This window comes from Hyla sarda, chromosome 11, assembly GCF_029499605.1.
Source record: "Hyla sarda isolate aHylSar1 chromosome 11, aHylSar1.hap1, whole genome shotgun sequence".
NCBI lineage: Eukaryota > Metazoa > Chordata > Amphibia > Anura > Hylidae > Hyla > Hyla sarda.
Genome location: NC_079199.1, coordinates 65,703,549 through 65,720,992, shown reverse-complemented (window position 1 = coordinate 65,720,992; position 17,444 = coordinate 65,703,549). Strand labels below are relative to the sequence as shown.

The following is a 17,444-nucleotide window of genomic DNA, read 5'->3' as shown; positions in this document are numbered from 1 at the left end:
TATATGTAATTTTTTTTTCTTTTAAATATATATATATATAGAGAGAGAGAGAGAGATGGAAATACTTTTTTAAACATGTTTTCACCTCATTTTTACCTTCTTTTTTTCTTCTCTCCATGTTTTCCTTCTTTCCTATGCTGCTGCTTCTTATTTTTCTTCTTTTTCAGACCCTATCATTGCACTATTGCTTATTCAATACCACCAGCAGATGGAGACACTATATTACAACATTAGTTGTGAGCAGCAGTTTGTACAAACAAATGCCTCATAGCTGATGTCCTATCCACCTAGGCACATAGGCACCACCTATTGTCTATTGCCTGCAGTAGGGGACCACTGAACTAGCCAGCAAACAGCTGCAGCAAATAAACAGATAATCTTTCTTTCCAACACTGAAACCTGGTGGTGCATTTAATATATGCTATCAGATAGGGGACATATCAGATATTAAACTGATATAAACAGACACCACATTTGATACCAGCCAAAAGGAAGGATGAGAAGTGATAACTGTGAAAGGGGAGGAACCAACGCTGTCCCCTTCACATGCACCATCATTACTTGTAGGAAGGGAGGCTGGCTGGCAGCCTCCCATACACACTCTGGCTGGGTGGCAGTCACCCACCAGTACACACAGCAGACCCTAAACCCATATCATTATTGCTAAGCAGGAAGATGGGAGTCCATTTCACTCTGATGGACCATTTTTAAATGCAATCCATAACCTGGCTTTGGCAGGAACCCTTCTTACTCCTCCTACTTGCATTTGATACTGGGTTTAGGATCTGCATAGGAAACACACACACACACACACACACACACACACACACACACACATACAAGCACACACTTACCTGTGTTGCCTGCTGACGCCTCCTTGGCTGTCCCCAAACGGTATAAAACCAACAGCCACGGGAAGCTGTAAGGATAGAGGACATACCTGCATCCTATTGGACTCACTTGTCTTGGTTAAATCCAACTTATTTGACAACCTATGGTGCTGCTACTTCTGCTCATGGCAGTGCTGCTTCTGACAAGGCTGTTCTTTGGTGGGCCTAGGCGACATCACAATCTCCATGGTTACATACACAACAAAGGTCAGATGTTGTTTACACCTGGCCATGCCAGTGGTATTGAGTAGCATATCACAGTGCTAAGGGTCCTGGGTGCAACAATCTTTCAATGGGGAATAGCCGCACTGAGTTTGTCAAGTGCACCCATGTTTGCAACTCCAACAATACACACATATCTATGTATGTATGTATGTGTGTATGTGTGTATGTGTGTATGTGTGTATGTGTATCTCTCTATCTATCTATCTATCTATCTATCCACCCATCTATCTCTATATATATTTATCTCTCTCTCTCTATATGTATATATGTATATATATAATTTTTTTTTCTTTTAAATATATATATATATATATATATATATATATAAATACATATATAGAGAGAGAGAGATGGAAATACTTTCTTAAACATGTTTTCACCTCATTTTTACCTTCTTTTTTTTCTTCTCTCCATGTTTTCCTTCTTTCCTCCTTTTTTCATATGCTGCTGCTTCTTATTTTTCTTCTTTTTCAGACCCTATCATTGCACTATTGCTTATTCAATACCACCAGCAGATGGAGACACTATATTACAACATTAGTTGTGAGCAGCAGTTTGTACAAACAAATGCCTCATAGCTGATGTCCTATCCACCTAGGCACCACCTATTGTCTTTTGCCTGCAGTAGGGACCCACTGGACTAGCCAGCAAGCAGCTGCAGCAGCAAATAAACAGGTAATCTTTCTTTCCAACACTGAAACCTGGTGGTGCACTTAATATATGCTACCAGATAGGGGACATATCAGATGTTAAACTGATATAAACAGACACCACATTTGATACCAGCCAAAAGGAAGGATGAGAAGTGATAACTGTGAAAGGGGAGGAACCAACGCTGTCCCCTTCACATGCACCATCACTACTTGTAGGAAAGGAGGCTGGCTGGCAGCCTCCCATACACACTCTGGCTGGGTGGCAGTCACCCACCAGTACACACAGCAGACCCTAAACCCATATCATTATTGCTAAGCAGGAAGATGGGAGTCCATTTCACTCTGATGGACCATTTTTAAATGCAATCCATAACCTGGCTTTGGCAGGAACCCTTCTTACTCCTCCTACTTGCATTTGATACTGGGTTTAGGATCTGCATAGGAAACACACACACACACACACAAGCACACACTTACCTGTGTTGCCTGCTGACGCCTCCTTGGCTGTCCCCAAACGGTATAAAACCAACAGCCACGGGAAGCTGTAAGGATAGAGGACATACCTGCATCCTATTGGACTCACTTGTCTTGGTTAAATCCAACTTATTTGACAACCTATGGTGCTGCTACTTCTGCTCATGGCAGTGCTGCTTCTGACAAGGCTGTTCTTTGGTGGGCCTAGGCGACATCACAATCTCCATGGTTACATACACAACAAAGGTCAGATGTTGTTTACACCTGGCCATGCCAGTGTTATTGAGTAGCATATCCCAGTGCTAAGGGTCCTGGGTGCAACAATCTTTCAATGGGGAATAGCCGCACTGAGTTTGTCAAGTGCACCCATGTTTGCAACTCCAACAATACTCACGTATGTATGTATGTATGTATGTATGTGTATCTATCTATCTATCTATCTATCTATCTATCTATCTATCCACCCAACTATCTCTATATATATTTATCTCTCTCTCTATATATATGTATATATATATATATATATATATATATATATATATATATATAATTTTTTTTTCTTTTAAATATATATATATATATATATATATATATATGTATATACATATAGAGAGAGAGAGAGATGGAAATACTTTTTTAAACATGTTTTCACCTCATTTTTACCTTCTTTTTTTCTTCTCTCCATGTTTTCCTTCTTTCCTATGCTGCTGCTTCTTATTTTTCTTCTTTTTCAAACCCTATCATTGCACTATTGCTTATTCAATACCACCAGCAGATGGAGACACTTTATTACAACATTAGTTGTGAGCAGCAGTTTGTACAAACAAATGCCTCATAGCTGATGTCCTATCCACCTAGGCACATAGGCACCACCTATTGTCTTTTGCCTGCAGTAGGGGCCCACTGGACTAGCCAGCAAGCAGCTGCAGCTGCAGCAAATAAACAGATAACCTTTCTTTCCAACACTGAAACCTGGTGGTGCACTTAATATCTGCTATCAGATAGGGGACATATCAGATATTAAACTGATATAAACAGACACCACATTTGATACCAGCCAAAAGGAAGGATGAGAAGTGATAACTGTGAAAGGGGAGGAACCAACGCTGTCCCCTTCACATGCACCATCACTACTTGTAGGAAGGGAGGCTGGCTGGCAGCCTCCCATACACACTCTGGCTGGGTGGCAGTCACCCACCAGTACACACAGCAGACCCTAAACCCATATCATTATTGCTAAGCAGGAAGATGGGAGTCCATTTCACTCTGATGGACCATTTTTAAATGCAATCCATAACCTGGCTTTGGCAGGAACCCTTCTTACTCCTCCTACTTGCATTTGATACTGGGTTTAGGATCTGCATAGGAAACACACACACACACACACACACACATACAAGCACACACTTACCTGTGTTGCCTGCTGACGCCTCCTTGGCTGTCCCCAAACGGTATAAAACCAACAGCCACGGGAAGCTGTAAGGATAGAGGACATACCTGCATCCTATTGGACTCACTTGTCTTGGTTAAATCCAACTTATTTGACAACCTATGGTGCTGCTACTTCTGCTCATGGCAGTGCTGCTTCTGACAAGGCTGTTCTTTGGTGGGCCTAGGCGACATCACAATCTCCATGGTTACATACACAACAAAGGTCAGATGTTGTTTACACCTGGCCATGCCAGTGGTATTGAGTAGCATATCCCAGTGCTAAGGGTCCTGGGTGCAACAATCTTTCAATGGGGAATAGCCGCACTGAGTTTGTCAAGTGCACCCATGTTTGCAACTCCAACAATACACACATATGTATGTATGTATGTATGTATGTGTGTATGTGTGTATGTGTGTATGTATGTCTATCTATCTATCTATCTATCCACCCATCTATCTCTATATATATATTTATCTCTCTCTCTCTCTATATGTATATATATATATATATATATATATAATTTTTTTTTCTTTTAAATATATATATATATAGAGAGAGAGAGAGATGGAAATACTTTTTTAAACATGTTTTCACCTCATTTTTACCTTCTTTTTTTCTTCTCTCCATGTTTTCCTTCTTTCCTATGCTGCTGCTTCTTCTTTTTCAGACCCTATCATTGCACTATTGCTTATTCAATACCACCAGCAGATGGAGACACTATATTACAACATTAGTTGTGAGCAGCAGTTTGTACAAACAAATGCCTCATAGCTGATGTCCTATCCACCTAGGCACATAGGCACCACCTATTGTCTATTGCCTGCATTAGGGGCCCACTGGACTAGCCAGCAAGCAGCTGCAGCAAATAAACAGATAATCTTTCTTTCCAACACTGAAACCTGGTGGTGCATTTAATATATGCTATCAGATAGGGGACATATCATATATTAAACTGATATAAACAGACACCACATTTGATACCAGCCAAAAGGAAGGATGAGAAGTGATAACTGTGAAAGGGGAGGAACCAACGCTGTCCCCTTCACATGCACCATCATTACTTGTAGGAAGGGAGGCTGGCTGGCAGCCTCCCATACACACTCTGGCTGGGTGGCAGTCACCCACCAGTACACACAGCAGACCCTAAACCCATATCATTATTGCTAAGCAGGAAGATGGGAGTCCATTTCACTCTGATGGACCATTTTTAAATGCAATCCATAACCTGGCTTTGGCAGGAACCCTTCTTACTCCTCCTACTTGCATTTGATACTGGGTTTAGGATCTGCATAGGAAACACACACACACACACACACACACACACACATACAAGCACACACTTACCTGTGTTGCCTGCTGACGCCTCCTTGGCTGTCCCCAAACGGTATAAAACCAACAGCCACGGGAAGCTGTAAGGATAGAGGACATACCTGCATCCTATTGGACTCACTTGTCTTGGTTAAATCCAACTTATTTGACAACCTATGGTGCTGCTACTTCTGCTCATGGCAGTGCTGCTTCTGACAAGGCTGTTCTTTGGTGGGCCTAGGCGACATCACAATCTCCATGGTTACATACACAACAAAGGTCAGATGTTGTTTACACCTGGCCATGCCAGTGGTATTGAGTAGCATATCCCAGTGCTAAGGGTCCTGGGTGCAACAATCTTTCAATGGGGAATAGCCGCACTGAGTTTGTCAAGTGCACCCATGTTTGCAACTCCAACAATACACACATATGTATGTATGTATGTATGTATGTATGTATGTGTGTATGTGTGTATGTGTGTATGTGTGTATGTGTGTATGTGTGTATGTGTGTATGTGTGTATGTGTGTATGTATGTCTATCTATCTATCTATCCACCCATCTATCTCTATATATATTTATCTCTCTCTCTATATATATGTATATATATATATATATATATATATATATATATATATATAATTTTTTTTTCTTTTAAATATATATATATATATATATATATATATATATATATATATATGTATATACATATAGAGAGAGAGAGAGATGGAAATACTTTTTTAAACATGTTTTCACCTCATTTTTACCTTCTTTTTTTCTTCTCTCCATGTTTTCCTTCTTTCCTATGCTGCTGCTTCTTATTTTTCTTCTTTTTCAGACCCTATCATTGCACTATTGCTTATTCAATACCACCAGCAGATGGAGACACTATATTACAACATTAGTTGTGAGCAGCAGTTTGTACAAACAAATGCCTCATAGCTGATGTCCTATCTACCTAGGCACATAGGCACCACCTATTGTCTTTTGCCTGCAGTAGGGACCCACTGGACTAGCCAGCAAGCAGCTGCAGCACTAAATAAACAGGTAATCTTTCTTTCCAACACTGAAACCTGGTGGTGCACTTAATATATGCTACCAGATAGGGGACATATCAGATATTAAACTGATATAAACAGACACCACATTTGACACCAGCCAAAAGGAAGGATGAGAAGTGATAACTGTGAAAGGGGAGGAACCAACGCTGTCCCCTTCACATGCACCATCACTACTTGTAGGAAGGGAGGCTGGCTGGCAGCCTCCCATACACACTCTGGCTGGGTGGCAGTCACCCACCAGTACACACAGCAGACCCTAAACCCATATCATTATTGCTAAGCAGGAAGATGGGAGTCCATTTCACTCTGATGGACCATTTTTAAATGCAATCCATAACCTGGCTTTGGCAGGAACCCTTCTTACTCCTCCTACTTGCATTTGATACTGGGTTTAGGATCTGCATAGGAAACACACACACACACACAAGCACACACTTACCTGTGTTGCCTGCTGACGCCTCCTTGGCTGTCCCCAAACGGTATAAAACCAACAGCCACGGGAAGCTGTAAGGATAGAGGACATACCTGCATCCTATTGGACTCACTTGTCTTGGTTAAATCCAACTTATTTGACAACCTATGGTGCTGCTACTTCTGCTCATGGCAGTGCTGCTTCTGACAAGGCTGTTCTTTGGTGGGCCTAGGCGACATCACAATCTCCATGGTTACATACACAACAAAGGTCAGATGTTGTTTACACCTGGCCATGCCAGTGGTATTGAGTAGCATATCCCAGTGCTAAGGGTCCTGGGTGCAACAATCTTTCAATGGGGAATAGCCGCACTGAGTTTGTCAAGTGCACCCATGTTTGCAACTCCAACAATACACACGTATGTATGTATGTATGTATGTGTATCTATCTATCTATCTATCTATCTATCTATCCACCCATCTATCTTATATATATTTATCTCTCTCTCTCTCTCTCTATATGTATATATATATATATATATATAATTTTTTTTTCTTTTAAATATATATATATATATATATATATATATATGTGTATACATATAGAGAGAGAGAGATGGAAATACTTTTTTAAACATGTTTTCACCTCATTTTTACCTTCTTTTTTTCTTCTCTCCATGTTTTCCTTCTTTCCTATGCTGCTGCTTCTTATTTTTCTTCTTTTTCAGACCCTATCATTGCACTATTGCTTATTCAATACCACCAGCAGATGGAGACACTATATTACAACATTAGTTGTGAGCAGCAGTTTGTACAAACAAATGCCTCATAGCTGATGTCCTATCCACATAGGCACATAGGCACCACCTATTGTCTATTGCCTGCAGTAGGGGCCCACTGGACTAGCCAGCAAGCAGCTGCAGCAAATAAACAGATAATCTTTCTTTCCAACACTGAAACCTGGTGGTGCATTTAATATATGCTATCAGATAGGGGACATATCAGATATTAAACTGATATAAACAGACACTACATTTGATACCAGCCAAAAGGAAGGATGAGAAGTGATAACTGTGAAAGGGGAGGAACCAACGCTGTCCCCTTCACATGCACCATCATTACTTGTAGGAAGGGAGGCTGGCTGGCAGCCTCCCATACACACTCTGGCTGGGTGGCAGTCACCCACCAGTACACACAGCAGATCCTAAACCCATATCATTATTGCTAAGCAGGAAGATGGGAGTCCATTTCACTCTGATGGACCATTTTTAAATGCAATCCATAACCTGGCTTTGGCAGGAACCCTTCTTACTCCTCCTACTTGCATTTGATACTGGGTTTAGGATCTGCATAGGAAACACACACACACACACACACACACACACACACACACACACATACAAGCACACACTTACCTGTGTTGCCTGCTGACGCCTCCTTGGCTGTCCCCAAACGGTATAAAACCAACAGCCACGGGAAGCTGTAAGGATAGAGGACATACCTGCATCCTATTGGACTCACTTGTCTTGGTTAAATCCAACTTATTTGACAACCTATGGTGCTGCTACTTCTGCTCATGGCAGTGCTGCTTCTGACAAGGGTGTTCTTTGGTGGGCCTAGGCGACATCACAATCTCCATGGTTACATACACAACAAAGGTCAGATGTTGTTTACACCTGGCCATGCCAGTGGTATTGAGTAGCATATCCCAGTGCTAAGGGTCCTGGGTGCAACAATCTTTCGATGGGGAATAGCCGCACTGAGTTTGTCAAGTGCACCCATGTTTGCAACTCCAACAATACACACATATGTATGTATGTATGTGTGTATGTGTGTATGTGTGTATGTGTGTATGTGTGTATGTGTGTATGTATGTCTATCTATCTATCTATCTATCTATCTATCCACCCATCTATCTTATATATATTTATCTCTCTCTCTCTCTATATATATGTATATATATATATATATATATATATATATATATATATAATAATTTTTTTTTCTTTTAAATATATATATATATATATATATATATATAGATATATGTATATACATATATAGAGAGAGAGAGATGGAAATACTTTTTTAAACATGTTTTCACCTCATTTTTACCTTCTTTTTTTCTTCTCTCCATGTTTTCCTTCTTTCCTATGCTGCTGCTTCTTATTTTTCTTCTTTTTCAGACCCTATCATTGCACTATTGCTTATTCAATACCACCAGCAGATGGAGACACTATATTACAACATTAGTTGTGAGCAGCAGTTTGTACAAACAAATGCCTCATAGCTGATGTCCTATCCACCTAGGCACATAGGCACCACCTATTGTCTTTTGCCTGCAGTAGGGACCCACTGGACTAGCCAGCAAGCAGCTGCAGCAGCAGCAGCAGCAAATAAACAGGTAATCTTTCTTTCCAACACTGAAACCTGGTGGTGCACTTAATATATGCTACCAGATAGGGGACATATCAGATATTAAACTGATATAAACAGACACCACATTTGATACCAGCCAAAAGGAAGGATGAGAAGTGATAACTGTGAAAGGGGAGGAACCAACGCTGTCCCCTTCACATGCACCATCACTACTTGTAGGAAGGGAGGCTGGCTGGCAGCCTCCCATACACACTCTGGCTGGGTGGCAGTCACCCACCAGTACATACAGCAGACCCTAAACCCATATCATTATTGCTAAGCAGGAAGATGGGAGTCCATTTCACTCTAATGGACCATTTTTAAATGCAATCCATAACCTGGCTTTGGCAGGAACCCTTCTTACTCCTCCTACTTGCATTTGATACTGGGTTTAGGATCTGCATAGGAAACACACACACACACACACAAGCACACACTTACCTGTGTTGCCTGCTGACGCCTCCTTGGCTGTCCCCAAACGGTATAAAACCAACAGCCACGGGAAGCTGTAAGGATAGAGGACATACCTGCATCCTATTGGACTCACTTGTCTTGGTTAAATCCAACTTATTTGACAACCTATGGTGCTGCTACTTCTGCTCATGGCAGTGCTGCTTCTGACAAGGCTGTTCTTTGGTGGGCCTAGGCGACATCACAATCTCCATGGTTACATACACAACAAAGGTCAGATGTTGTTTACACCTGGCCATGCCAGTGGTATTGAGTAGCATATCCCAGTGCTAAGGGTCCTGGGTGCAACAATCTTTCAATGGGGAATAGCCGCACTGAGTTTGTCAAGTGCACCCATGTTTGCAACTCCAACAATACACACATATGTATGTATGTATGTATGTATGTGTGTATGTGTGTATGTATGTCTATCTATCTATCTATCTATCTATCCACCCATCTATCTCTATATGTATTTATCTCTCTCTCTCTATATGTATATATATATATATATATATTTTTTTTTTTTTCTTTTAAATATATATATATATATATATATATATATATATATATGTATATACATATAGAGAGAGAGAGAGATGGAAATACTTTTTTAAACATGTTTTCACCTCATTTTTACCTTCTTTTTTTCTTCTCTCCATGTTTTCCTTCTTTCCTATGCTGCTGCTTCTTATTTTTCTTCTTTTTCAGACCCTATCATTGCACTATTGCTTATTCAATACCACCAGCAGATGGAGACACTATATTACAACATTAGTTGTGAGCAGCAGTTTGTACAAACAAATGCCTCATAGCTGATGTCCTATCCACCTAGGCACATAGGCACTACCTATTGTCTATTGCCTGCAGTAGGGACCCACTGGACTAGACAGCAAGCAGCTACAGCAAATAAACAGATAATCTTTCTTTCCAACACTGAAACCTGGTGGTGCATTTAACATATGCTATCAGATAGGGGACATATCAGATATTAAACTGATATAAACAGACACCACATTTGATACCAGCCAAAAGGAAGGATGAGAAGTGATAACTGTGAAAGGGGAGGAACCAACGCTGTCCCCTTCACATGCACCATCATTACTTGTAGGAAGGGAGGCTGGCTGGCAGCCTCCCATACACACTCTGGCTGGGTGGCAGTCACCCACCAGTACACACAGCAGACCCTAAACCCATATCATTATTGCTAAGCAGGAAGATGGGAGTCCATTTCACTCTGATGGACCATTTTTAAATGCAATCCATAACCTGGCTTTGGCAGGAACCCTTCTTACTCCTCCTACATGCATTTGATACTGGGTTTAGGATCTGCATAGGAAACACACACACACACAGCCACACACACACACATACAAGCACACACTTACCTGTGTTGCCTGCTGACGCCTCCTTGGCTGTCCCCAAACGGTATAAAACCAACAGCCACGGGAAGCTGTAAGGATAGAGGACATACCTGCATCCTATTGGACTCACTTGTCTTGGTTAAATCCAACTTATTTGACAACCTATGGTGCTGCTACTTCTGCTCATGGCAGTGCTGCTTCTGACAAGGCTGTTCTTTGGTGGGCCTAGGCGACATCACAATCTCCATGGTTACATACACAACAAAGGTCAGATGTTGTTTACACCTGGCCATGCCAGTGGTATTGAGTAGCATATCCCAGTGCTAAGGGTCCTGGGTGCAACAATCTTTCAATGGGGAATAGCCGCACTGAGTTTGTCAAGTGCACCCATGTTTGCAACTCCAACAATACACACATATGTATGTATGTATGTATGTATGTGTGTATGTGTGTATGTATGTCTATCTATCTATCTATCTATCTATCCATCTATCCACCCATCTATCTCTATATATATTTATCTCTCTCTCTCTATATGTATATATATATATATATATATATATATATAATTTTTTTTTCTTTTAAATATATATATATATATATATATATATATATATATATATGTATATACATAGAGAGAGAGAGAGAGAGAGATGGAAATACTTTTTTAAACATGTTTTCACCTCATTTTTACCTTCTTTTTTTCTTCTCTCCATGTTTTCCTTCTTTCCTATGCTGCTGCTTCTTATTTTTCTTCTTTTTCAGACCCTATCATTGCACTATTGCTTATTCAATACCACCAGCAGATGGAGACACTATATTACAACATTAGTTGTGAGCAGCAGTTTGTACAAACAAATGCCTCATAGCTGATGTCCTATCCATCTAGGCACATAGGCACCACCTATTGTCTATTGCCTGCAGTAGGGGCCCACTGGACTAGCCAGCAAGCAGCTGCAGCAAATAAACAGATAATCTTTCTTTCCAACACTGAAACCTGGTGGTGCATTTAATATATGCTATCAGATAGGGGACATATCAGATATTAAACTGATATAAACAGACTGAAAGAGCTTTATTTACCGTTCAGTCATTACAAGTCGTACAATAAATTACAGTCACACAAAGCATGATAGTACAATACACAGCAAAGGTTCCCTAAGCTATACATCGCACACCATGCTACTCTAACATTCAGCTCAATCCTGCAATAGAAAAGCACAAGAGATCAAACAAAAACCAAATAATACAATCTGTGATCGGGGTAGGGGTGTGGGCGACTATGTGGGGGTAGGGAGGGGGCGGATCACAGGGCCAAACTGTTGGGCTGTATCTTCAGGGAGACATGGGAGAAGGAGAGGGGTCTTCACTCCTCTTCTTCCTCATCAACGACCGAGCTGTCCAAGATGGAATAGTCTCTAAGCAGGTTCTTGATGAACCTGCGGTAGTCCCGGACGGACATGTTTTCCCTGTTGATCACGAGGCGGTTCCTGGCAAGCCACACTGCGTCCTTAAAACAGTTCATAAGGCGCCAGGCCTCCTGGATGGCCTCCACGTCGTGGGTCCCAGGGAACAGGCTGTAAAGCACCGAATGGTACGATAGGCAGCTCCTGGGCACTGAGTCTCTGAGTTCATGTTCTAGGGCGTCCAACAGACCCTGTGCAAAGGGGCACTGCCAAAACACGTGGAAAGATGTTTCCTCCACGTAGGGGCAACGGGGGCAGTACCGGGTCTTGCACAGGTTGCGGGCATGCATGAATGACCTGAGAGAGAGACCTCCCATGACGGCCATCCACGACAAGTCCTTGTGTCCATTGGTAAGCCGCTTTGAGGCCACATTGTTCCAAACTGTCTCTGCAGTGGCTGCGGGGAGTCCCGGAATCAGCTCGGTCAAGTCCTTAGCTCGGATGAGCTTGTGGATTGTCTTTGGCTTCCATAGGTCTGGTTTCAGTCCTTCCAGCTGGTGCTCCCTCACAAACCGGACAACATCCCCATAGAACCAGGGAGTGTTCCAGTTGTAAGGGATGGAGCTGTCCCACTTGTCCCAGCCCAGCTGTCTCCAGAGGGGCATGAGAAGCAAGCGAGACATGGACCTGCCCGCTGAGCCAGTCTTTTCAACAAGAGTCCGCTGCACCGTGACACATGCAAAGGAGGCCCTCAGCAGAGCGGGGATGTCGGGTATTCCCTTCCCACCCTTGCGGGGTTCCTTGTACATCACGGTCCTCTTGACTCTGTCCATTTTGCCCCAGACGAAGCCAAACACTGTCCGGGTGATGGCCTTGCAAACGGTGGTATGGGGAGGCCAGGCCTGTGCGGTATATTGGAGCACAGGCAAAACTTCACTCCGCAGGACAAGTGCCTTGCCTTCCATCGTGAGCTTTCTGGAGCTCCACAGTCCGATCTTCGAGTTTATCCTTCCTAGTCGGTCTTGCCAAGACTTAAGGGCCGCTCCTTCCTTCCCGAACCAGACTCCAAGAATTTGAATGAAGTCCGGCTTAACGGCAAAGGGGAAGGGGGCGGAAGAAGCCAGGTGCCATTCCCCGAAGAGCATGGCCTCCGACTTCCCGCAGTTGACTTTTGCCCCCGAAGCTCTGCCGAAGTCCTCGCAGTTCTGGACGAGTGCAGTCACCGAACGCTGGTCAGCGCAGAAGACGGTCACGTCGTCCATGTAGAGCGAGCACTTGACCTCGTGGCGATCTGGTCCTGGTGCGGTGATCCCTCTGATCTCTCCATTCTGCTGGATAGTCTCAGGGAAGAGCTCTATAACACAAACAAAAAGGAGAGGTGAAAGAGGGCAGCCTTGTCTAACCCCTGAAAGAATAGAAAAGGGGTCAGTCTTCCAGCCGTTCACCAACACCGTGCTGTAAATGTCAAAATACATAACGTTAACAAAAGAGCAAAACATCTTCCCCAGACCCAGCCTGCGCAAAACCCTGTCCATGAATGCGTGGGAGACACGGTCGAACGCCTTCTCCTGATCTAAGCTGACCAGGGCGGCGCGGCCCCCGCGGTCCTGGATGTAATGGACCGTGTCTCTCACAAGGGCAAGGCTGTCGGCAATCCTGCGGCCAGGAATGCTGCAGGTCTGGTCCGGATGGACGATCTGCCCCATGACAGGTTTCAGCCTGTTGGCCAGCACCTTGGCGAGGATCTTGTAGTCCACGTTCAGGAGAGAGATGGGACGCCAGTTTTTCAGGTCACATCTCTCCCCCTTCCGCTTATACAAGATCGTGATCATCCCTTCCCTCAGCGACGGAGGCATTCTGCCCCCCACCACCATCTCCTCGTACACCTCCAACAGGTCCGGACAGATCAGGTCACCCAGCGCTACGTAGAGCTCGGCCGGGAGACCGTCACTGCCCGGGGTCCTGCCGGGCTTAAAGGATTTAGCGGCAGAGAGCAGCTCCCCCACCGTCAAGGGATCGTCCATAGCCGCCGCACCTGCGGGATCAACAACGTTAGTGACACCTGACAGGAACCTCTCGGCGGCTTCGGGGTCAGATGACTTGGGGGCGTAGAGGTTGCTGTAGAAGTCGTGGACGACCCCCATCACTTCCTCCTTGCCGCTCCTCATGTGTCCGGTCTCATCTCGTAGCTCAGTCAGGGGCGTGTGGCCGGCATGGAGCTTCCTGAAAAAGAAAGAGTTACATTTCTCACCCTTCTCCAGGTTCTCCACCTTGGAACGAAAGACGATTCGCTTGGATTCCTCCTCAAAGTGCCTTTTCAAGCTCTTTTTGGTCTCCTCCAGCTCCTCCCTGACGTCCCAGCCACACTGGAGCAGGTCCTGCAGGGACCGCAGCTCGCGCTGCAGTTTCCTCAAGTCCCACTTCTTCGCACACGCCTGTTGTCTGCCTTTTGCCTGAAAGAAACAACGGAATTCGACTTTAACATATTCCCACCAATCGCTGATGCACTTGAACAGACATTTGTCATTTCGCCATACAAGGTACGCATCCCTAAGTTCCTCCATGACCTCCCTCTGCTCCAACAGGGCACAATTCAACTTCCAGGAGCCTGGGCCAGGTGGGAATCCATGGCCCAGAGTCCCCCGGAATCGAATGGCCCTGTGATCAGAGAAGAAGCAGGGGACCATAGAGTACGACACCTTTCTGACTGCTCTCGAAGTGAAGATGAAGTCTATCCGAGAACGGAGCGAGACATCGGGGCGGCTCCACGTATAGTTTACGGAGCCGTTCCCGATGGACCCGACAACGTCCTGCAAGGATGCCTCCGTCACCATCTCAATCAGCAGTTTAGACGTCACGTCCAGATTGGCGGATGTGCCAGAACTGCGCCCATCCACCTCAATGGGGCAGTTGAAGTCACCACCCAACACTACTGCCCTAGTGGTGGCGAGTTCAGCCCGCAGGGCCTGGAGAACCTCCAGTCGGACATCCCTCTCAGGGGAGGCATACACGTTGATGAGCCGCACGGGCTCACCCGCCCAGGAACCGTCTGCGACAAGAAGTCTGCCACAGACGAGCTCCCGGACGGAATCAAGTGCAAAGTTACCTCCCCTGATCAGGATGGCCACCCCCGCAGACCTATTGTCGCCCCCACCAGACCAGTAGGAAGGGCCGTGAGGCCACTGCCTGGCCAGATGGTTGTAAGACCTAGAAGCAGACAAAGCACATTCCCGCAACATGTAAACATCACACCTCTGGGAATCTAAAAATGTAAGAACAGTCTGAAATCTAAACCAAGCTCTAATACTCCTCACATTAATGCAGAAGATGTTGAGATCAGCCATGGGAATAAAAAGAGAGGTTAGTTCTGATACTAGTTACCAGTCTGGTCGGACGGGTCCTCTTCTCTGGCGCCTGTCGGGTCCTGTGGCTTCTCGTAGCGCCCTTCCAAGAACTCGTCGTAGACCGTGTTGGACGGAGTGTCCAGGATTTTCTTGACCTCTGGGTCCTGCAGCAGCTCCTCCATAGATTGAGCTTGGACTGGCTCTGCTTGGACCTGCTCCACTTGGGCCTGCTCCATCACCTCCTCTCCTTCTGAAGCTTCAAGGCTCTCGCAGACCTGCTCCATCTCCTCCTCCTCATCTGAAGCTTGAGGGGTCTCGCAGGTCTCGATAATCTTTCTTTTGTGGGACTCTTCTGATGCGTTGTCCCTTCCTTTCCTCTTCCTCTGTATGGTACCTGGGGGAGGAATCACAGGAAAGTCCTCCGAAGGGCGGGCACCAGCAGCTGGAGGGGGGTTAGGTGCTGCTGGGCCAGGAGAGAAAGGAGGCTGGGTGGGGCGGGGGGCAGGAGAGAGTGCCCGGGCAGGGGAGGACGGGGCAGGGGTGGGCCGGGCAGGGGAGGACGGGGCAGGGGTGGGCCGGGCAGGGGAGGACGGGGCAGGGGGTGGGCCGGGGTGGGGTACGGGGGGCAGGGGTGGGGCGGGATGGGGCAGGAGGGGCAGGGGTGGGACGGGATGGGGCAGGAGGGGCAGGGGTGGGGCAGGAGGGGCAGGGGTGGGACGGGATGGGGCAGGGGTGGGGCGGGATGGGGCAGGGGTGGGGCGGGCTGACGCAGGAGATGGGGCGGGAGGGGCAGGGGAGGGGCGGGACGGGGCAGGGGTGGTGGCTTTCGCCTTCTTACCCTCCTTGGTCGGCTTGGCCGTCCGTGGTGTTGGCTCCGGAGCTGGGGCTGGCTTCGGTGCTCTCGCTGCCACAGATGCCCATGTTCTCTCCCTCTGGGGGCAGTCCTTGTAGCTGTGGGCTGCCAGTCCGCAGAGGTTGCAGGTCTTGCTCTTGGGGCAGTCCTTGGTCGTGTGACCTGTCACACGGCAATACCTGCAGGCATCCTCCGTACAGTCCTTGCCCTCGTGGCCCATCTTGCCACATCTCCTGCAGGTCTGCGGCATGTCCGGGTAGATGATAAGTCCTGTGGAGTTGCCCAAGGAAAATGTCGTTGGCAGGTGCTGTAGTCCGTCTGGAGAAGCAGGGTTCTTGTTGAGTCTGACGACCACAGACCACTTGCAGGTCCAGTATCCGAGTGAGTTCAGGATGCGGGTGGGCTCCCTCACCACGGTGCAGAAGCGCTTCAGGAAGGTCGAGATGTCCGTGGCTGGGGTGTGTGGGTTCCGCATTGAGACCGTCACCCGCCTCTCCTCTCTTTGAATAAGGCAGTTGCCCACAAAGCGAGAGAAAGGGGATTCGGGACTCGCCGCTTTCACCACCTCCCAGTATCTTCTACAGGTCCCAATGGTGGCAAAGGTGATGTAGAAGATTCCCGAAAAGAAGGTTGCTATTCCCAGGGTGTCAGCCGTGGGGAAGCCTTGATCCGCCAGCATCTTCTTGCAGAACACGTCGTGGGACATGTCCGGCACCCTTCCGTCCACGGGCTTGAGCTTCAAGGCAACAGTCTGCCTCATCCAGGGCTCCAGGGTTGGAGCTTCCAGGTTAGGAATTCTGCCGCCCTTCTGCCTTGCCGTGGTGGAGGTTGAAGCTTGCTGTGGTTGGGGCTGGACCTCCAGGCCTTGCCCTGCAGCCTCCTGGGTGGACTTGCTGGTTGAGGCCATGGCTTCTTCCAGCAGGCTCTTTTCCGCTTCCTTGCTTGCTTGTGGAGAGAGGCTTCGCAAAGTCTTCTTTCCCGGGTGGGAGGAGCTATGCAGATCCGGTCCCGGTGGGAGGAGCTATGCAAATCCTTCTCCAGAGGCAGCGAGTTTCTTCGAAAAGATTCTGCGCCGCCTTCCTCTTCGCCGCTGTTCCGGAATTCACCGCCGATTCCCTTCTTCCAGGTTCTTCGTCGGCTTCTTCCGGAGCTGCAG

The 17,444-nt window shown here is 46.1% G+C and overlaps 1 pseudogene; it reads right to left on the bottom strand.

Moving 5' to 3' along the window:
* Nucleotides 1–7,305: 7,305 nt before the first annotated feature.
* On the bottom strand, nt 7,306–7,517 carry LOC130296093 (U2 spliceosomal RNA; annotated as a pseudogene).
* Nucleotides 7,518–17,444: the final 9,927 nt, after the last annotated feature.